The sequence below is a fragment of the Pararge aegeria genome, chromosome Z, assembly GCF_905163445.1.
Source record: "Pararge aegeria chromosome Z, ilParAegt1.1, whole genome shotgun sequence".
Classification (NCBI taxonomy): Eukaryota; Metazoa; Arthropoda; class Insecta; order Lepidoptera; family Nymphalidae; genus Pararge; species Pararge aegeria.
Window position 1 is genome coordinate 24418199 of NC_053208.1, and position 23613 is coordinate 24441811.

A 23613-nucleotide genomic window follows, 5' to 3' on the forward strand; every position below is an offset into this window, starting at 1 on the left:
TAAATTACTTTTTAAAATATTTGATATAACATATTGTACATGTTTAGTCACAGCCCTCTAAATGTATTTATTTAAACTTTTTTTTCATATTTGAGGCTGATAAAGAAGCTTTAATTGGAATTTGTGAGACTGACGTTTGTGTGTGTGTTTTTTTGCAATTCCTTATTAATTCTCATGTTATTTTTATAAAAGTTTAAACTAAAGCGAAATTGTGCTTCTTTGTTTGTCCTCCTTTCACGCCCTAACTAAGCTACCAAGTAATTAGAATTTTGGCATAGAGTTAGTTGAAAGGACGGAGAGTAACCCATCTCACGAGCTTTGTAAAAAAAAAAGTAATAAAGGCGGACGAAAAACGCGGGCAAAAAAAAGCAAAATACTCAGTAATGTCATAGAGTACTCGAGGGCAAGTCGATTTTTTTTTTCCGTGGCTAGTTTATCATTTGTCTATAGAGAAAATTTTGTGGCAGTGGAAGAGCAGCATTACTTTACAACGCGTTTATGTGATCACTGATGGTTAAAGCAAACCCTACCTCTGAAAATGCACTCTAAATCGGAAAAAACTTTCACTGACTGACTGTTGAAAAGCTGAATCGGTAGGGAGTACCAACTTAATTAGGGTGACCAGGCTGTGTTTTATATGCCTATATTAGACACAAGAAGTAAAGAAGTCGCAGTCAGACGCTGTTCTCTATCGGCAGGAGAGCGTCGCCTGAAGATATAAGATATCAAAGTGTCAGGTGTGTGGATGTGAACGGCACGGGATCTTGGATATAATATACTCATTAAAAAGTGAGGCGCGTTACTGAATCGGAATGGCTCGAGGACTGAAGATATCAAACCAGTCGCAGGAAGCTGTGGAATCAGGCTGCACGAGAAATTGGATTGAGAATGGAAAATATTATAGAAGTTGTAGGGCCACTGATGAGTCCAGAAATCCATAGAGATAAAGAATCTTCAGTCCTCAGCTGGACTAATGGCCACTCCCAACTGGAGGTTTTGCCCATAATCACAGTAGATGGTAGTAGCACAGAGGACGCTTGTCCCTTAGTCGCCTCGTACAACACCAGCGGGAAGAAGGGGTGGTGACTGTATTCTGATCTGCCGTCATAACTGACACCTAATTAATTAAAGCAACGAATACCGTAGTATAATGTTGCGTGTCCGAGGCCCAAGCCCAAAAGAGCCAAGTCAAAATTCCAGCATTGGAGCAGCGTTGTGTAGGTACCTAACGTCTATATATGATACTAATAATAAATGGATCTAGGGTCGGATACAGAAGACAGTAGTCTTTGAAACGGCGCGTATTATGAGGTTCCTCACTCTGGAGCCCTGACCGCCGGTTGCTTGGGCATTCAAAAGCCCCGCAAGCGGAAGGTGGATATTTTTTTTTTAAATTTTTAATAGTGTTTTTTATTTTATTTTTAAGCATTGTTAAGAATTTAAAAAAAAAAAAAAAAGAATAAATGATAGAAAAAAAAATTAATAATAAGCCTGACATTGTGATAATGGACCGGGCACATCACGATTACTTATAACGACAATCTCGTGAGAGCTGAGAGCGAGAAAAAAAGTAAGTACCTTGATCTAGGTCACGAGGTTACCGCCATGTGGCACGTGGAGTCAACTGAAACCATCCCTATAGTTATATCTGCGAATGGTTTAATCCCAGTTAGCCTAGCACACCATCTAAGGCGACTGGAGTTCCGTGGCAGCTGACTGGCAGCCAAGATGCAAAACTTGGCTAGGATAGTCCGCTGATTTCTTAGCCTGTCGCCCTGACCCCCAGCCGTCTGTTCTCCCCTGTCGGGGTGTAATCAAAAAGTTCCCGTGGTAAGATTAAAAATTGTCAACGAGCGAAGCTTAAGACCCAATTCTAAAGTCCACGAAGACGAAGTCGCCGGCAGAAGCTATTTTAAAAACAATGGTGACTAGATTTTAAATCTGTAGGCAATATTTCAAGTTATTAATACCTTATAAATTCCTCTCAGAAAGGGCACTGTTTGGTAGAAATAGCCTTTGCGATAAAACCACTGTTGTATGTCTCAATAACTAATTTAATTTATTTCAGTTTTGTTGTTGTGTATCATATTTTGTTTGTGCAATAAAGAATTCAAACAAACGAAGCAGATGTTACTTCTATTTTTGCATCTTTAAAGTTATTGTGAATTTTTGCTGAGGTATTTCTTTTCCTCAAAGGTTTCACGATTTTGAGAGATTCAAAGCAACATGGCTTTACATTATTTTGAACGACCACATTTTCTGCCTGGAGCACCTACTGGCACGCTTTGTGGGCAAATAGTTAGTGCTATGTCCGCTTTGACTCAGCAAAGAGTCTCCTCAAGAACAAGGAGGAATGTTATGTCAAACGAAATTAAGGCTCAAGTCGTTCCAAAGTTCTAGGAATAGAATTATACGTTTATTTGTAGAACAAGTTCTACGAGTATGTTTCTTAAGAGTTTGAAGTGGATATGCATCTAATTTGATTTTTAGCGATTTTTTCGCTGTAAAATACTTTAGTGTTTACTATTTGTGAACTCGCTATCCTTACATAAACTGTAGTAAGCATTGATTTAATATGTTACTAAAGGAAGACGTCGTGGTCCACCACTGGCTATGTAATAAACCGAACTAAAACCGGGCGAGAACGCGTTCAACAGGTTCGTAATAAATCTCTAATTCTCTTCTTCTTATTTGCTATTTAACGAAGTAATTTTTTTTCTACATTTCGTCAAATTTAAACTAGTCAACGGTTGATAGGCAACTCTTTGTTATTCAACCAATTGATCCGCTCATCCCAATTTAGTATAACTTAAGTATGCGACTATTTACTTAGTTTAGATCTGAGAGAATTAGTTATATAACGCCGCGCGAAGATCATTGGAAATTTGATTTTTTTTTTAATGTTCAAAATTGCTGTCAGATTTTTTTCATTTCTAAACAACCATAATTTGTTTAAATTCAACTCTTAATTTGAAAAAAGTTAATTCAATTGAAAATGATCAGATAGAAGCAAGTTATAATATAAGAAGCAGATTATAGCAAGTTGACTTGATTGCTTTATTAAATATAAAAATATTATAAATGTAAAAAACCTTAATCCCATTAACAAGCTCTTAGGATCTGTTGATGTTCACAAAAGGTTTCTCGTAAAATAACAGCTAAGCTTCATAGACGCGCAAAGCGCTGCTCGCAAACGAGCAGTTTAATGCTTGCAAACGAGCAGTTTAAGGATCCCTTTGCACTTCTGAGGGCTAGATAATTTAAGGGTTTAATTATTATTATTATTATAGATGCTAGAGAGATTTCTCGCATATTATAACGTTGCTACTACGTAAATAATTTTTAAGTTGTTATCGAGACTTAATAATTAAGTTAATCAATATTTCGTTAAAATCTTGCCTCATTTGTCTATTAGTTAGCATTTTATGTGTAGTACACACACATAAAATACAAAATTTATTTTATGAGAAATTCATAATTCATTTGTTTTAAGTAGGCATAATATGAGCTCTTTTGAATTGTCAATTATGTTTGTCTTTAACCAGTTCGGAAAGCAGCTAAAGTATATTATTTTTATGCCTTTGGATCATTCCCAACTTTGGGCCAATGCAACAGATAGTAAACAAACCAAAATCTAACTAACAAACTACTCCGCTGTTATAGAAGTAAGCTTAGGAAGGTGGTGGGACTCATATCAGGGCATAGCTCCTTAAACAGACATCTTTCCATTGTAGGTGTTACCGACAGCCCTCTTTGCAGAGCATGTATGGAGGCAGATGAAACACCTACGCATGTGTTGCTGGAGTACACGGGCGTGACAGAGCAACGCGAGATCTACCTGAGATCACCAGCCCCTATCCCGGTTCTAAGCAGGTTGCTTAGAACCGCTGGGTGGTATGCTGGGATTCTGGAACGAGCTTGGATGGCTGGAGTAGCGAGCAACAACGGGAAATTTCGACGTACTACAAGCGAAGTGCTTACGTGCGGAAACTGCCCAGAGAGAAGAAAAAGAAGAAAATGCCTTTAGTTGCCTGGAAGAGCTTGCTATAAAGTCGCCAAATTGTACCTTCTAACTTACCAATCTATTGGAGTGGCATTTTATGTGTTTATTCTGTGGTATACAATAAAAGAGTATTCATTCGTCGAATACGGTTCACGAGGCCTTGGGTGTCAGTAGGTAAAAAGTCGTATGCCAAGAAATTTTTAGAAGTAGTGAAGAAGTAGTAAGCAAGTATATTGGCTTCGTACACACCGGTCGTTGCCAGTGATATGCCGTTACTTATAATAATTGTTTAAGCCCGCCACCCCAGATTGACGCACTGTAGAGAGTCTACGCTCTAAATACAATAAATGTTTGTTGGATAGTTTTAGTTTAGAATCAGTATTTCTTTCTTTTTCACTGGGACTGGAACTAAAGAAATTACAACAACATTGTGGTATATTTGACCCTTAAATTAGGACAGTCAGTAGTGTATTGCAAGATATCTACGTCTGCCAATTTCCTAGCCTTATCCCATATGGATAGGTCTACGAATTATACGAAGTTGTGCTTGGAGCGTAACTCTTGACTGTGCGTCAATCTGGGGTGGCGGGCTTAAACAATTATTATAAGTAGAACTCTTCTAACAATTACTGTTTTACATTTTTTTTTGACGTAGGTTACTGTTACGGTTCTGGAACATATTTTTAGACTGGAATAGGAAAAGAAGGGTCTGAAGATTAATTGTGGCACCTTGGCATTATGGTACAGGAATAAGCAGAGTAATGTTAGAAAACTGGCTTATTCGTAAATAATATACATACCAAATTACACACCACAAATATACACACCAAAGCGAAAATTAAAAAAAAAAAAAAATACCTGAGTAAGTTAATTGTAATTTACTTTATAAGTTTAACGTGGCATCGGCTTTGTCAGTAGGTTGGTAGCTAGCCTCGTCCGAAGCCACCCACCAGACCAGACAAAATTAAGAAATTATATATTCCCGAATTGCCCCTGCCGGGTTCGAGCCCGGGAGCTCGCACTTAAAACCGCTACGCTCACCGCTGCGTCACGAAGGTCGTCTTATCCATGGGATTTTTTGGCAATATACCAATCTTTGAAATAAAGGCTAGCTTCGCGGCCGCCTACTCATTTATTCGCACGGCGCGATGATACGAGTGTTCAAGCCGTATTTACGAAATGAATTTTCGCCATCATCAAACGAATCAAACGACTCTTACGCCGTGTAAGATGATGTTGTTATAACAATCCGGCTTTGAATGAGATAGTATATGGCTTAGTGGGTTGTATGTTTTAAAATGGTAACTAGCCGAAGCCGAGCCGAGTATAATTAAAAAAAAACCCTTATTTTCTTCAAGACGGTAACTGAAACCGGAATACGTGAACTCTATGAAAGCAAGGACGAAGCTAGGTTATCACGCAATGGTAAAATTGCAGATGGTCGCATGTACTTTCAAGCGAGACCCTAATATTCGTGAAGTATCATCGTTGTCGGCTTACATGTGGAACTGTATACCGTGTATCTTATCAGCGGGCCATTACTTGTATTCATAAGCGACAGTAACTAGCGATATGGTGAAAAGTTAAATTGTCAGAAGAGAAGATGGTCTGAAAGCTCACCTCTGCACAAGAGTTCACCTTTGTTGTTTTTTTCCCACAATCATGTTAGGAGAAGTCGAAAGGAAGACCTATAAGCTAGGTTAGGTCATTGAAAAAAGGTTTTGTGCGTGTTGTCGAACTGAAGAAGCTTTATAAATTCCGAAAGTCGAAAGTGTGAAAAGTTGCCTAATTAAGCATTGTTTTTTTTTCAATTCACTACGAATTAAGTTAGCCTTTGCATAAAGCTGGCTATTGCAGTTATATCATTTAACAACCCGCTTGTGAATATCTACGCGACATCAATAAATCAAAATACTTAATATCTCACGAAAACAAAATGGTAATAAAATAAATAATGATGGCACAAGTAATTTTAATTAGCGCAACAAATTCGGACATCGTACCGGAACGCTAAAAATCACTGACGGAATGTGTCTGTAGCTAGGGTGGCACTCCAACAGACCAGACCAGATCAATGTTTGAAATTCATCATATCAACCCAATTCAGGGGCGTGAACTTCATACATGTACAGCACTGCATACCCAAATTATTTTATATAACTCGTATTGGAGGGCAATTTATCAATTTTATGCCATTAACCTGCTTTATGCATACCCTGTTCACGCCACTGCAACCCACGACAGGGCACAGGTCTCCCACCACAATGAGAAGGGATTAGACCACCATGCTGGCCATACTACTTCCCAAATTGTCTTTGTGGAGGATCGTACCCAGGACGTCCCACTCATAAGACCACAAAAGTCAGCACTGTTTCAGGGAGGTTGATAAATTTATAATTATTGATATTGCACATAAGTTTATCATAGACCCTTATGTAAATAGATTGCAAAATTGACAGTACGCTTTCATCTATTTCTCGATGAAGGTTAATTTGATTGGAATATCAAGCAAATATATATTGAAGGAGGTACTTGGTGACGATCATAGCAAGGCAAGATGGCGAGCAAATATCGCTTCTCAATGTTAATTAATAACTGAATCGTTTGATACATGTTCCAATATTTGCAATGCACTACGTATCTCAGGTTTGGGCACTGGTTTTTTTTATCCTGGGGAGCGGGAGCTGGCCTTTCTAACTATACGTTTAGTTCCGAAATCCCACCCCGGCTCCTCCCAGCTCCCAAGCTACGTCAAAGGTTTTAGTTTATATTTCCGGCTGCAATCGCAGGTCAGTTTGCCTGAGGCTTTTTACATATGATGTTTGAAATGGACCGTTTGATGTTGCTATGATGTTTATCTTACAGTATTTACCTGCTGGCTTTTGCCAATAGTGAATTTGAAAGCAAATAGTCGACGAGCGTATGAGCGTATGGTAGGTACCTACAGTCGAGAGCAATGGTTTAAGTGAGCATATTAATTACAATTTCCCAGCGGTTTGTATATTAATTACTTAATTTTGACATCCGCGGAAGGAGAACTGTAGCTTGGTGGTCAAAGCGCTCAGGCCGCGATTGCCAGAGAGCCGCTGGTTCAGATCTTGTCAGTTCCGTTTTTTTTGTATATGCACTTTAAATTATTTGACGGCCGATTGGCGCAGTTTGCAGCGACCCTGCTTTCTGAGCCCAATGCCGTGGGTTCCATTCCCACTACTGAAAAATGTTTGTTTGATGAGCATGAATGTTTTTCAGTGTTTGGGTGTTTTTATGAATATTCTGAGTATTTATGTATATCTATATAGATATAAAAAGGTTATGTTGGTTTGTGTACGCTTCAAAAACTCAAAAAGTTCTGCACCGATCGAGCTGAAATTTTAGCATGAAATATAATACGCATCAAGGATTGTTTTTATCTATTTTATGCATCAGTCATATAGCAGACAGTGCAAAAACAAAAGTTTTGTATATCACCTAATTTTTCGCCATTATTCTGTATAACACATATTTTATGGCTTACTTTATTTTGAAGCAGGTGAAAATACTTTAACAAAAAAAACACAATACCTAACAATTCTAATAAATCCTATCTAAAATATTATAAATGTGAAGGATGTTTGTTTTATTTTATTTGTTTGTTTGACCTTTATATAGTGTCTAAATAAGTAACAAATCAACTTCATTTGTTGGATGGAGTTATTATTCCAGGAAAATAAACGGGGTTTCTATAAAACCTTAAAATACGCGGACGAAGAAAGGCAGGCAACAACTAGTAGTATAATAAAAACGACTTTTATTTTGCAAGGTAATGAGCAATGCAGCATTTTTTAATATAATAGGTTTCTAATTCGACTTTGACTCTCGTATGTTCATTGTTAATGGGCAGTGAGTTGCAGAGTTCAGTAGCTTGTACAGTGAATGCTTGTAAAACTTTGTGTTGTGGAACGGTATGCAAAAAATCAGGGTGCGACACGATCGTTGGTTGGAATGCACTGAATACGTGGACAGACGTATACAAAAAAGATTACACAGATGGATGGAAATGGCGCTGTAAAATGTTTTATAACTAGCAAACTCCTCCTGAAAAGTATCCTTTGGGAAAAATTTTATGCATTACGAAGTCCAGTCAAATAGCGCACATACAGACATGCCAACTTCCAGCTCCAACTTAGGTTTGCATCCAATTTGCGAATTGGATCAAATACAAGTTCTTCGAACTGAACTTACTATGTCGTTTTTGTATTAATTATTGACATTACTATTTGTTTTTGTTTACAATTCATTTATTATTTTTGTATAGATCAAACAATTATTAATTTATATTTAAAGTACCTTTTTAAATTACGCGGAGCGTGTTAGCCAAGTTCCATCCAAGAGTAAGAAACTGGCGACGCAGCTACCGTGTGTCATATTATACGAACTATTGAATTTACGGCAAACATTAAATTTAAATATTATAATAATATATTCATTGAAATATATTAGTATCTTAGAACATTGTCTAGCTGTTATTACATGCTGTTTACCAGGTATTTACCAATAAAATCTTTACTGGAAAACATTAGTGGAACCTACAATGTGCGTTCAGATGCTATTTAAGATTTCATATTACTATTTGTGCATACGTGTGTAAAGTAAATTTATGAGCCGATAATAATTCAGTGCGACATTTAATTCGATGACGCGAAAAAAAATGTATTTGCTGCTAAAATATTAGTTAAAAGAAACATTAAATGAAGCCAATCAAATCACATTAATTTAAATGCTATTGCTATAAACGTGATGGGTCCAATTCACAAGTAAGGTGTTAGAGGGAAGTTGGCAGGATTGTAGTTGGCAGATCTGATGAAGTTTAATTAAATTCGTACAAGTGAATACACAACGACGATTTCCACCTTTTTCAATGGTACACGTATATAGATATGAGCTAGAGGGCAGTTCGGAACGCGCTAACGGAAACTTGTTGAAACATCCGATGGAGTTAAAATATAAGAGTCCTCAGCAAATAGACGTATGAATTCCAAATAATGCACAATGATTCTGCGAACTGAAAACATTCCACTGAAATTCAACATGCATATTATTTGCGCTGGACTTTCAACAATTCTCAACAAACTGTATTGTATTATTACTTCGCTTTTTTTGTAAAGGTACTGACTTTTCTCTTCACTCCAGACAAAATATTTTCAAACAATAGAGTTCACTGCGTGGATTGAAATCTTGTTAGGTTTCCGTATCGCTGACGCGACGGGGCAATAAAACGTCCATATTTATTCAATAAAATATCACAAAGAAACTGATATTTTATTTTATAAAATCACTATTAGTTTTCGCGCTATCTACGCTCGTGGATATAATGCTCCTGGATATAACGCTCGTGGGTCAGCTTTACAATTAAAGATATGGTAAATATCCGGGAAAAATTATCCCACTCCGCTTTCCTCTCACACAAGTTAGGAAAATGAATCAACTGCAAATTGTTGATGGAAAAAAGCAACTGTAACTCAAAAAAGCTCATAGCCCGCAAACGACCGATTGGCGTAGTCGACAGCGACCCTGCTTTCTGAGTCCAAGGCCGTGGGTTCGATTCCCACAACTGTACAATATTTATGTGATGAAGATGAATGTTTTTCGTGTTTATCTATATTATTCATAAAAATTAATCATCCGTTATCTTAGTAACCAAAACACAAGGTACGCTTAATGATTCTTTGGTAAATTACGGTCGAGGTCCTGCTTTATCATGAATAAAAACCTACTTAAAAACAGAGTTCAATGTGTTAAAATATTAAGTATAAATAGGGAAACAGGGAAGTCACACACAATGGTATAGATTATCTAACAGACATAACGAATATGGAGTACCACGGGGTAGCATTCTTGGACCACTATTATTCATATTGTATACGATCTCCTAGATGCAATTCCTGACAAATGTATCCTTTACGCAGATGACATCTCTATTATTAAAACGCGTATTAAAAATATAAAGAACTTTAATTTGGTGATGGATGCTGAAACCGACGCACGCTTAATTCTCCCTCAAATCACCAAATTTGGTAACTTAAGTCAATGCTGGTCACACATCAATTATGAGCAATAAATATGTTCCCTGTCACAATTTACTGCTAAACTATTTACGATAGATAATGTTTATTGTGGAGATTTGTATTGCTGTTTCTGTGTTATCTACGCTTGATGCTATATCTTAATATATAAAAAAGACTGTGCCTCTTTGTCGCTCGTTCCGCGCTCTCGCTTGCACTTCAAGCCTTGAATGGAACGTCTCAGAGCGAGGTAACGCCGCATGCGTCATGTTTTTTCGTGCGTGCAGCCGGCTCCATCGAATTATAAGACGTTGTCACGTCAAAAGGGAACCTCAGATGTAGACATGGGCATCCGGTTAAACCATCTCGACGACCTCAATGGCGCAGCGGTGAGCGCTGTGAATTAAAGTAGTCGGTACCGGGTTCGATTCCCGGCAGGGGCAATTTGGGAATTTATACTTTCTGAATTTTCTCTTGTCTGGTCTGATGGGAGGCTTTGGCCGTGGCTAGTTGCCACCCTACTTCTAGTGTTTCGGTGCCATTTCGCGTAGAAACATATTAGGGGTACAACTAGCACACTCCCTAACAGGCTAGCCCTCTACCATCTTAGACAGCATCATCACTTACCAGGTGAGATTGCAGTCAAAAGCTATATCTTGTAGTGGAATAAAAAAAAGTTGCACACTATTACTAATATCCTTATTTTTATGGATAGTTTTTAACAGTTTTTTTTTAAACTTCGCTCTTACGCATCTGATTTGCGTTAGTAACAATAACATGAGCTTTGTATTTCTGTCTGATTATCACATGATTTTTTTTTTCTCATTTCTTTTATAGCTGTAACTCGGCAATCTGTCTTGAGACATTAGGCCATTCGTTTGAGGGTTAAGGTAATTAATGGAATATAAATAATGGAACTGATTCTGAGGTTCTGCTGGAGATAGGAGTAGGCGGGATCTTTTAACATCAAGGCAAATAAATTTTTATCACGGACGAAGTCGCGGGCAACTACTAGTTACACGTAACATATAATAACCGTTATGGCTTACCAAACTGCATGTTATCAATCAATGAAAAGGATCGAAGCTTATGCACAGGGTATGCAGATGATATAAAATGAGTTATACTAATCCAGTACGAGTTATAAAAACTTAAGGGTGGACTTCTTATAACTTATATAATTTGCATGCCCTGTGCATACCCTCTATGCACGCCACTGCTCGAATGTAAACTATTTTTTTATTTAAGAATGAAACGTAAGGTACGCAAGCTGATCAAATTTTTTAAGACACCTAAATAAATGCCTTCCTAAAGTGACCTATTATATGGCTAGTCGACTTATGTTGTTTGGTGTAAAAAGTTCAGGACTCGGGACTAGTCCGTCCTCGTGATCTTGATGTGAAACATAATATTATCATCAAAATTATGACCTTATCACTGGCCCACTACCAGGGCACGGGTCTCCGCATAGAATGAGAAGAGTTATGGCTTTAGTCAGTGGCGTGCACAGGGTTTTCGACAAGGGTAGGCACAAAGCGGGTATATGGCATATAATCGCAAAAATCCTCCTAACGCTGGCAAAGTTTGGATTGGTGGACTCCACACACTTTGAGAACATTATGGAGAACTCTCAGGTATGCAGGTTTCCTCACGATGCTTTCTTTCACCGTTGAAGCAAGTGTTATTTTAATTGCTTGCAACGCACGTAACTTAGCAAATTTAGAGGCGCGTTCTGGGATTCGAACTCGCCCTCGAAAGTGAAGTCGAAGTCCTACCCATTGGGCCGCTTCATATCATATTTGAATTGCTTAAATTAAAAAGGAATTAAACAAAAAAATAAATCCAAAATGTGCTGCGTTTCCGCTTGCGTATTGCCAGTAACCCACAGTAACCACAGTGTGTGGGCCTCATAAGAAGGCTTAGAGTCACTCAGCGGGCGATGGAGAGAGCTATGCTCGGAGTATCTCTACGCGATCGAATCAGAAATGTGGAGATTCGTAGAAGAACCAAAGTTACCGACATAGCTCAACGAGTCGCGAAGCTTAAGTGGCAATGGGCCGGGCACATAGTTCGGAGAAAGGATGGACGTTGGGGTTCCAAGGTGCTGGAATGGCAGCCCCGTACTGGTAAGCGCAGCGTTGGTCGACCCCCAACGAGGTGGACAGACGACATTAAGCGCGTCGCAGGTAGCCGTTGGATCCAAGCGGCTCAGAATCGTGGAACTTGGAACTCCCTACAAAAGACCTATGTCCAGCAGTGGACGTCTATCGGTTGATGTGATGATGATGATTGCCAGTAACAGCAATAAAAAAACGTAGAAATAACAAATTATGGGCGTTTTATTATAGCCATATAAGACGCTGTCTTGAGTTGTAAGTTTAAATTAATTAACCTTATTTGAGAGGAAATAATGTCAGTCTTTGTCTGATCATCCGAGTATTGTTGTTGTTGACAGCCGATTGGCGCAGTGGGCAGCCACCCTGCTTTCTGAGCCCAAGGCCGTGGGTTCGATTCCCACTGCTGGGATGATGACTGTGTGATGAGCATGAATGTTTTTAGTGTCTGGGTGTTTATACGTATATTCTAAGTATTTATGTATATTATTCATAAAAAAATATTCATCAGTCATCTTAGTACCCATAACACAAGCAACGGTTACATTGGGGCTAGGTGGCGTTGTGTGTATTGGCTTAGTATATTTATTTATTTATTGTGTTTATTGAGTCTATCAATCGTGAAGCTACCAACTTATTAAGATACTGCATTTTCTCACTTCCATTTAATTTTGATAGTAGAGTGCTGCAGCGGTGGCAAATGGATGGAAACTGGAAACAAAAGCGGATGCGGGGAGGCCGGTTTTGTTGTAAAATTTGGTACGAGAACAATACATTACTGTCCAGGCCTGGAATAATGCAATAGATGTCCGAGCAATATTGAAACTAAACGGGTCCGTTAAATTAATATTGAAACCTATCGTTTCAAACTGTATTGTAATTGATAATACACTAGTAGGTTGTTTGTGTTTTGTAATCTGGTATTTAGAATCCTGTGTGTAGCGAGGAGTTTAGGGGCGCCCGTGACGAAATCAGGGTTATCCCTATCTTTAATTTTTTAACACCTTGCGAAACTATAAATTTAATGCTACAACACTTATTTTTATGTCGTAGTTGTCGATATTTAAGCTTTTATTAAATTAATTAAATAATTTATTTCAAATGAGACATGTTAGGAAGGATTTTATGTTGCGTTTCACGGGTTCTGGCGAATGAAAAAGGCTGTCAATAGTCGAAGTGAGATAGAAATATTATTTGAATGAACATAGTTATTCGGATGCGCGATCTTTCTTACTGAAAATCAAATTGCAACCCGTAAGGGAAATGGATTACAGTACAACATTACGACCCAGTTAAGCCTTATCCATGTAATAACGTACTCTAGACTTAGAGAGAGCAGGGCTGATTCCGGATGTGTAAAATGAGGATACAACCGCATGTAGTTTTGTATTATTTGTGAACTTTCATAAAGAAATACGCAAGTTTTTCTCCACAAAAACTTCACAATACGTTCCCAACGCAAGTCCAATTCATTTAATTCATTTTCTATAGAAGATGTTGACTTGAGAAATGTTTAAAACCTAGTGTTTAGTATGAAGCTCGTTGCGCACTGACAAGAGCCGAAATATTTTTTTTTTTTTTTTGAGTAAGTGGAAAAAAGATTTAATCAAAAATAGGGCCCTAGTTATTGTAGAAAAATCATCATCATCATCAACATCGTATTTCCACTACTGGACTATAGGCCTCTCTCAACTGGAGGACTTGCTCATAATCACCACGCTGGGCAGGCGAGTTGGTGATAGCAGTAGATGGTAGTACTAGCACAGAGGACCCTGCTGCCTGCTTTCCTTTATTAATCCCTTAGTCGCCTCGTATGACATCCGCGGGAAGAAGAGGGGTGACAATTTTATTCTGTATGTGTCGTCACCACACAGCAAAAAATATATAATATATATATATATATATATGTTGGGAAAAGTCTTTCCGCATTATAGTATGTATGAACTTGTAATAAAATCTCTTTGGCTATACTATTTGTATCCGGCTGGTATTGGTATCATTAAAAGTTTATACTTTAAAGATTATAATTCCAAATTTAAATTAGGAAAATGTGTGATTTTTATTTGTTTTTCGTACTGTGAGAGAATCTAATGAAGTAATTCGATACATTTTAAAATTTTACTACAAAAAAGGTAAAAATGCAACGCAAGCCGCAAAAAAATGCGATTATGTTTAAAGATCTAGTGCAGCGTCTGAGAGAGTAGCACAAATTTGGTTTAAGCGTTTTCAATCCGAAAATTTTGATGTCAAAGATGCACCTCGCTTTGGTCGTCCTGTCACGCATAAAATGAATGCCATATTTGAAAAAGTTGAGCAAGATCGGTATATCAGTAGTTACAACGTAGCTGAAGAACTGCGAATTGACCACAAAAGAGTTTTGACGCATTTGAAAAAAACTGGGTACACAAAAAAGCTGGATATTTGGGTACCTCACGAGCTCAATGAAAGAAACCTAATAAATCGTGTACTCATTTGTAATTCTTTATTACGAAGTAATGAAACCGTACCATTGTTGAAGAAGCTGATAAATGTTGATGAGAAGTGGATCATGTCCTACACGGAAGAACTGAAGAACTTACAAAAAAGGTTGTGGTCAAAGGCCGGTCAGCGAAACCGAGGTTAGCTCGCAAGGTGATGCTGTGTGTGTGGTGGGATTGGAAGGGCATTATTCATTATGAACTGTTACCACCAGGCAGGAGCATCGATTCTGAACTCAACAAACAACTGATGAGATTGAAGCAAGAGGTTGAGAGAAAGCGGACAGAATTAATTAACAAAAGGGTTGTGGTTTTTCATCATGACAACGCTAGACCTCACACATCTTTAGCCACTCAGCAAAAATTAAGAGAGTTTGGCTTGGAGGCGTTAATGCATCCGCCGTATAGTCTTGACCTTGCACCTTCAGATGTCCATCTGTTTCGGTCCCTTCAGAATTCTTTACGCAGTGTCAGGATAACATCACGAGAGGTCTGCCAAAACTACTTGTCGCGGTTTTTTGATCAGAAGCCCCAAAATTTCTATAGCAATGGGATTATGTCCCTACCTACAAGATGGCAATAAGTTATCGAACAAAATGGTACCCACATACTCTAGTTAAATGTAATTAAACTATATTAAAAATTGTTTTGAATTTTCTTAAAAAATGCAAAGATACTTTTTCCCCAACCTAATAACCTGATATATTAAATTATAATGTAGCAAAATATATCATACTATTTACCCCAGCTTCGCACGGGTAGATGTAAAGAAGAATGACCAGCACGGTATGGATCATGGGCCACTTCCAAATATTTTTATATCTCGATAAATGATATAAAAAATATTTTTTTGCTTGGAGCCCCAGAAAGACTATTTTTAACAATATGTTCGGTTAGCTTTCATGACAGTCACAGGGCTACAAAAAACCACAGCTTTTCGGAGAAAATATTAATTATCTCTTATTATTAAGGCAGCGTTCATCAGCAAAGTTCACCCATTTTTTTCAGTCCTAGTTAAAAATCTGACTACCACGAAAAAGTATTTTAACTTTCCGAATTAAAATAAAGACTCACAAATTAAAATAGTATTGAATTACACGGTTAAGTAAATCCAGACATTACCCCTTAAAATCTCACAAACTTTACCTCTTTAATATGTATTAAGAATACATATAGATAATTATATGATACGATATATTTTTAAATATGAAAAAAGTTTCTCGGTGACATTTTTTGCTACGCGTAGAGAATTGTTCTTCTCACAAACTACTTAGTACAGCCGTTCGAGCGCTTTCTAAGAAAAGTATTTATTTCAATAAAAACTTCTTTTGCAAAAAGTATTTCACGTGTGAATATAAGAGTAAATGAGACGGGAGATTGTAAGCGTATTAAAGCATACTAGTTGTGCCCCTGGGTTTTCCACGTTTAATATAACTTTCAGATATCAATCGTTACTTAAAAGCTGGGCTCTTGACCCACCGCGTCACACAACCGCCCGGATTGTTAGTAAGTTGTCGCTGAGCATGCTTTCTGTATTTTTTTCTCATTTCTCTGCTCTTCAATGGTAGTTATATCAAATTACCTTCTATCCTTTGGAATTGGGCTACAAAACCGGTTCGAGCTATTAAACAAAAAAAAAACTAAAAATCTAAAAAACAACAACACCAATTTGGTGCCGATCGACTATGAAACATCGGTAAGTCATTAAGTTCGGACATTCCGAGTGGAAATCGAGAGTGCCGAGAATGAATTTGGATAGGTATTTATAATTTTTGAATTTCTCCAAAATATTTGAAATAATTTAAATAATAACACGCGTTGCAAAATAAGTTAGCGAGAAACTTTTTTCTTATCTATATACTTATAATAAAACTTTAACTGGAAGATTTCTGTACATTTAATATATTTTGGAAATTTTGCTTTATAATCGTACTGAGTCCAATTATCCATTTTTTATATAATTTTTAGAGCGGGTTTAAATAAATTTGGTATAAAAGTAGCTGATATTCCAGGTCAACATATAGGAAACTTTTTATTACGATAAACACTAAACTCTAATAAAATACATTACACACTCTTCCGGGAAATGGGATAAAAATTTTGGAATAGCTCATAAGCTTCTTTTTATCCCGCAAATTTAAAGAAAACAGATCTTACAGGATCACATCGCAATTTTTTTCCGCATTTGTCTTTCAAAATCCGCGCAACGGAGTTTTGGACTGACGTGGTTTTTTGGAAAGGCATAGTTGTAATATTATAAAGCTTTTGAGTTTGTATGGTGGAACGCGCTAATCTCAGAAAATGCTGTTTCGATTTAGATTTTTTTTTATTGGTACTATCAGTTAAGGCTATATAACATCACGCTACGACCGACGGCTACTATCATTATTGAGAAATGTTGCAAAAACTGCATAAAAATATATTTTTTGAGAGATTCCGATGCGTGCGATCCGTGCACGACGAAAGTATGTAGTAAGTATATCGGAATTGTCGGAATTGTTACGTAAAAACAGTCCGCGATAACATATATTTTTTGAAGTAGACTCATTCGCGGATGAAGTCCACTAGTTTTAAATATATCGTATCATATTATAATCTATATGTATTCTTAATAAATATTATGAAGGTTTTTGAGGTTTTAAGGGGTAATTTATAAAATACTTTTCTTCTTCTGCTGGGAGAGGCTTTGACTAGATTAGCTAGTTACCACCCTGCAGACAAAGCCGTGGACGTGCCGCCAAGCGAGTTAGCGATCCGCGTGAAACTTAAACATGGGTTTTTAAATAACTGCCATACATAGGCTGATATGATAGCAGAATCCGCAACGAGAAACCGCTCTAATCTCTGAAATAGTCAGCGTCGAAGAACTTTTTTTAATTTATACCCAATGTTTAATGACAGCTAAAGATTAGGTACTTTTTTAAATGTTACCATTAGTTTGTTAAGATAGGGATTCATTTTTCAAAGAATTATATGAAAGTTCGTAATTTTTCAAGTTATTGTGACGAAAACTAGTATTAAAGTTGTTAATTTTTGGCATTTTGTTTCATCCGATACTTAAATTCCTGAGAAAGTTTTTCCGCTTTTTTATATCCCGCTACGGCACTTATGATCTACAAATCGAATTAATATTCGAGGTATATTGTGTAAAATAGCAGAAAACTGATCAAAAGCTTTACACAGTTAACGTCGCGGGATTTTGGTCTGGTGGGAGGCTTTGGCCGTGGCTAGTTACAAAACTACCGACAAAGACGTGCCTCTAAGCGATTTAGTGTTCCGGTGCGTTGCCGCGTAGAAACCGACTATGACTACCATACTCCCTAACAGTTTAGTTTACTTGTAGAGAAATAAAAAAATAAAAAATATAAAAGTTGGAGTGCGGTACCAAAACCCGACCCCCTTACTCGGGGCAGTGTGTTGGGTCGAGCTCTGTATTGTGAGAGGACGCCTGTTTCCAGCAGCGGAAATTTAAGTCCGCGGGTGATGATGTCACAAATTAAAAAAATAATACAAAAAATCCCGAGCCGAGTTCAAAGTTATTTTCCGAAGAGCGGTAAAATTCTATTCACAGTGTATTCAGATAAAAGATCCGATAAATTTTAATATGATATTAAAGGCATTCATTTAAAAATTTAAGTAACTCCGTTATATAACTCCGTATCATCTAATGAAGCCATGGAAATGTCGCGAAATAATTTTAAGGTTCCTCGTATTAAAAGTACCAAAGCTTAATGAACAACTTCGATTATTAGTTTCTAAGTAGATTACATAAATGATAGAAAGCTTGGGAAATGTTAATTATTACTAGATATTTAGTGATACTGTAAGATTGCGATAAGAAAAGAAACCCGGAAAAGTATGACTTAGCTTCATAAAAAAACCGCCCCTGTAATCATCGTTACATTAGTTTAAAATTAATAAGGAAGTTGTTACCTAAATGCCTAAGTCAAAGTCAAAGTCAAAAATATCTTTATTCAAGTAGGCCCACAGGTGGCACTTTTGATGCGTACATAAGAATTACACGGTAGTGAGATGATGGCGATAACCACATTCGTAAACTTAAAACTAAAGCTACGAGGGTTCCAAACGCGTCCCGGTCTAAGAAGAAGCCCACAACAAACTTAGCCGGGTGTTTTTTTTTTTTTTTGTTATCGCCATCTCACAATGTAATTTTAAATTATTAGAAGAGCAACCTGGTTAGAGCAATAATTTACACCCAAGCTTTTTTATCGTTTACGTAGTCCTTTATACTATAATAGGACTTTTCTATAAGCTTACGTTTAATACAAACTTTGAACTTTTTAAGAGACATCTCCAAGATGTCAATTGGTAGTTTATTGTAGAATTGTATGCAATTTCCTTTAAACGAATTATGAATTTTATGTAACCTAGTATATTGCACTGTAAGTTTATTCTTACTTCTAATGTTTAAATTATTGCAGTCACATTTTTTCTTAAATTTAGAAATGTTTTTATGGACGTACATTAAATTTTCAAATATGTACTGACTATACACTGTCATTATTTTAAAATCTTTAAATTTATCTCTCAATGACTCTCTCGGACCCATTTTGTAGATAGAACGAACAGCCCTCTTCTGCAGCACGAAAATAGTGCTAATATCAGCAGCATTACCCCAAAGTAAAATTCCATATGACATAATGCTGTGAAAGTAACTAAAATATACCAGTCTAGCAGTTTCTACGTCGGTCATATGGCGTATCTTCTTTACCGCATAGGCAGCAGAACTAAGCCTGTTCGATAAATTATTTACATGAGGGCCCCATTGAAGTTTAGAATCTAACGTTATTCCTAGAAAAACTGTCGTATCCTCCAGTTTCAGTTCCTCATTATTAAGTAGTACAGTGGTTTTCACGTGTTTAACATTAGGTAAAGTGAATTTTATACACTTGGTTTTTTTTCCGTTAAGAACCAAATTATTAGCTTCAAACCACTGTACCACTTTAGCGAGAGAGTTGTTTACGTCGTCAAAAGCTAGTTCACGTCGATTTATTTTAAAAGTCAGTGATGTATCATCGGCAAACAGAACTATCCCGTGTTTATCCTTGGCAAGGTAAGGAAGGTCATTAATGTAAATAAGGAACAGAAATGGTCCTAATATAGACCCCTGTGGGACACCTATTTTCATAACTGATCCATTAGACCGTTTTCCATTCACGTCGACTTTCTGAATTCTATCGCGTAGATAGTTACTCATTAAGTCTAGAGCTACACCCTGAATTCCATAGTGGTGTAGTTTCCTAACTAACGTTTCGTGTTGAACACAATCAAACGCCTTAGATAAGTCACAGAACACACCAAGTGCATCACGTGACTCCTCCCAGGCTTCAAATATGTTTTGTATTAGCTCAACACCTGCGTCGATTGTTGAGCGACCCCGTGTGAAACCAAATTGCTTAATATGAAGTAAATTATACTTATGAAAATGGTAAAGTAATTGATTTAAAATGAGTTTTTCAAAGATTTTACTGAAAGTGGGTAGTACGGATACTGGTCTAAAGTTAGTGGGGTCAGAAGTACTACCCGATTTAAACAATGGAACTATTTTACTAAGTTTCATTAAGTCAGGAAACACACCACAATCTATACAATTATTAAATATTAAGGCTAAATCGGGTGCAACAATATCAATTAATGATTTGACAACGTTTACGGAAATGCCCCACAGATCATTTGTTTTTTTATTAATTAATAATTTAAAGGCTTTAATAACGTCAGAGCCACTAACATGCGTGAATTTAAAAGAATGGTTACACTCAGGCACATTTTCCTTTAATAGAGAGAGAGCCATATCTGGTGAAGAGTTTAATGATTCTGTTGTGGAGACGGGAATGTTGGTAAAGAAGGTTTCAAAAGCAGTAGCCACCTCGAAATCTGTTGTTAAGGCTTTATTATCTACATTAAGTTTAAAATTAATATTTCGTGGTGTTACTCTTCCCGTCTCCTCATTAATTATGTTCCAAGTAGTTTTGATTGCATTGCTGCTATTTTTAATTTTATTTTTGATGTATCGCGTCTTTTCTAAGTGGCAAGCGCGTTTAAAATTCTTGGAGAACAATTTAACATAATCCCCAAACTTATCACCAGTGTTAAATTGACGTTCAGCATACAATTCGTACAGCTTTTGCCTATTTTTATGAAGTTCAACTGTCGCCCACTCACTAAAATTTAATGTATCAGTAATCACAACCGACTTACTAGTAAATATAGAATGAAATAGTCTATTAAAGGTATTGAAAAAGGAGCTGTACATTGCATTTGGAGTCGCCCCTGAGGGTAGGAATGGGAGGTCATTTACTAGGCTATATCTCATTTTCTCTATGCGGTTGGATGTTACAGGAACAAATGTTATTTTACGTTTAGAAACATTTTTCTTCACATTTTCAAATTGAATAATTTGACCACAATGATCAGAGTCTAATTTACTAATAATATTTTTGCTTATAGGAATTATATTTGTAAAGATGTTATCCAAACAGGTGGCCTATTTTAATTAAGTTTCGATTTCGACTTTAAATATAAAAGCTTTAAAAATTTAAAATATAAATGATATTAATAGCCAAACCAACAAGCTAATATAAATTCGTAGCGCGAGCTTTTTAATTGGTTAAAGTTGAAACTTTGGCGTAGATGTTCAACTGTCTTTCATAATCACTTCTAGCCATCAGAATCAGCGAATTAGGCTTCAATATTTAAAAAATAATACCTATTTTAATGTATACTTCAATAATAAAGCCAATTTATTAGTAGTTTTCAATTTATAACTTTAAGAAATCGGCGTAACTTTTTAGGTCGGGCACTTAAAAAAAGTCGAAATAGTCACAACTTCTCTAAATAATAGCCTAATTGAAAGCAAATATAGATTTAAGATTCAAATATTCAAATATAACAGTCCTCCCCAAAGATCCAAAAACATTGCGTAATAGTTTTGACCCGACTCAAAAGTTCATTAAAAGTCGTAAAACAACTTTTGGCGATCTTGCAAGAAATACAAACTTACCTTAAATTAGCTCCGAGCAGCTACGCAAATGCAGGCAGGCAACAGATACCACTTTTTCGCGAAATTATTTCGTAACACAGGTCGGTTACATTAGGCACGTCCTCACTGTACAGTCGGACTTCATAAAGTAATAGCCAGTTATCGTAGCACCAATACAGCAACATGTAAATTGTCAGCGTCTGTGCGTTATATGGGAATTTTAGTTGTCTGGCTAATTTGTGCCCCTCACTAGGCACAGGTATCATCTCTCGTATGAGAGGGAAGGTTATAGAGCATAAACCCAACACGCATTTCCGATTAGGATCATTAGTCCTCAACGTATTTCGAAAAAAAATGTCCCATCATTATACGTGTTTCGACTTATGATTTTTAAACGAGTTTGCAATAATTCCGATCATAAATTAGACTTGAATACTCACTTTTAAAAGGATTTATTGTTAGTTTAGCATCTAAGCATGCTAATTTGCAATGAATCCGATCACAAATTTGTTGGTATTTAAATACATGTGTATTAATTATTTTATTAATATCATTGTTTTCCAATGTAATCATATTCTGGAAATTTAGTTTTAGAGTTAGGTTTAAAGCAAAAATATAAAACGAAAAAAGTGAACGAAGTTTTACTTTTGAATGACTTCTTCCGAAGTTTTTAGTAATTTATAAATTCTTATATATTCAGTTTCGAAAGGATTTATTTTTAGTTTTGCATTATTGCGCTAGGTTGCAATAAATCCGATCACAAATTTTCCTGTCGTTGTTTCAATACATGTGTATGGTTTTATAAACACGATTCTTTTCAATGTGATTTGAAATTGAAAATTCATATTTTAGAAAATATGAATTACCAATAATTCATATTTTAGAAATTTAATTTTGGTTTTAGAGTTAAGTATAAAGCAATAATATAAATTTAAAAAAGTTACTTTACTTTTGACTTCTTTCGTAATTTATAGTAGTTTTTAAATTCTTAAATATTGACTTTGGAAGGAATTTTCGTTACTTTAATCCTTAGAAATGTAGTTATTTAAATACATGTGTATGATTTTTTTAATATGATTCTTTTCCAATGTGATTAGATTATTGAAAATTCATATTTTAGTTTTACAGTTAAGTTTAAATCGATAAAAGCGAGTTTTACTTTTAAATAGTAATGACTACTTTCGTAGTTTTTAGTTGTTTTTAAATTCTTTAATATTCAGTTTTTAAAGTATTTATTGTTAGTTTAGCGCTAAAATGCATAACTGCTATTGGTCCTTATATGATGTATATCCCAATACAATTTTTAACGTGAAACTAAATTGAATCTATGGTTTGCCTTTGAGGCTGTAAGCTGGGAATTGAATTAATATTAACTGACTTCATTCCAGTAGACGTGGAATCCGATTCGATTTGATTTGAATGTGAAATTTCACCAACACGGTAAATTGTTAAATTTTTTTTACATTGCGCATAAATGAAATAATTTGTACTTACTAATTAAAGTTTATATATTAGTGCACGTGAATTGATCGATTTAATAGACCTCTTAAGTAGTGATGGATTAATTGAGCAAGATTTGAAAGATTTGAAGATGCTTATAAAAATAATGTGTGCCCGGAGTCAGGGGGCGGTGATATCATGTAGATATCTGCGATTGCAACGAATGCCTCTTCAGTCATCGCGCTTGCGCAAACCTTTAGCTTTATTAATTACTGGATCTACTGTTAGCTGGACTCGGACCGCCTTAGGGCACTTTTTATCCCGGGAAATATTCTATGAGATTGGCAAACACATTTGTGTTATTACATTTGTGACTTTGTTTCGTTCGTTGTTTGAATGCATGTAATTAATTAAATAGAGCTGAAACCGATACTTAGAAAATGCATTGTATATAATATGATTCGCTCGCGTTTCATTTTTGGTTTCCGACGGGATTAAAATAATTTCACGGTCTAAATGGAAAGCACCTCCCTGGCGT

At 36.2% G+C, this 23613-nt stretch overlaps 1 protein-coding gene across 4 annotated transcripts in view; it reads right to left on the reverse strand.

Annotated features, from left to right (window-relative positions):
* Nucleotides 1-23613, reverse strand: part of LOC120636582 (sensory neuron membrane protein 2) — a 134590-nt gene that overhangs the window by 74618 nt on the left and 36359 nt on the right. The window contains exon 1 of one of the 4 annotated variants that reach the window (XM_039908124.1): nucleotides 21657-21699. The exons of the other annotated variants lie outside the window; for them this stretch is intronic. The gene's annotated coding sequence lies outside the window, so the exon portion shown is untranslated. Of the gene's footprint in view, nucleotides 1-21656; nucleotides 21700-23613 lie in introns of those variants that run through there. 4 annotated transcript variants of the gene reach the window in all.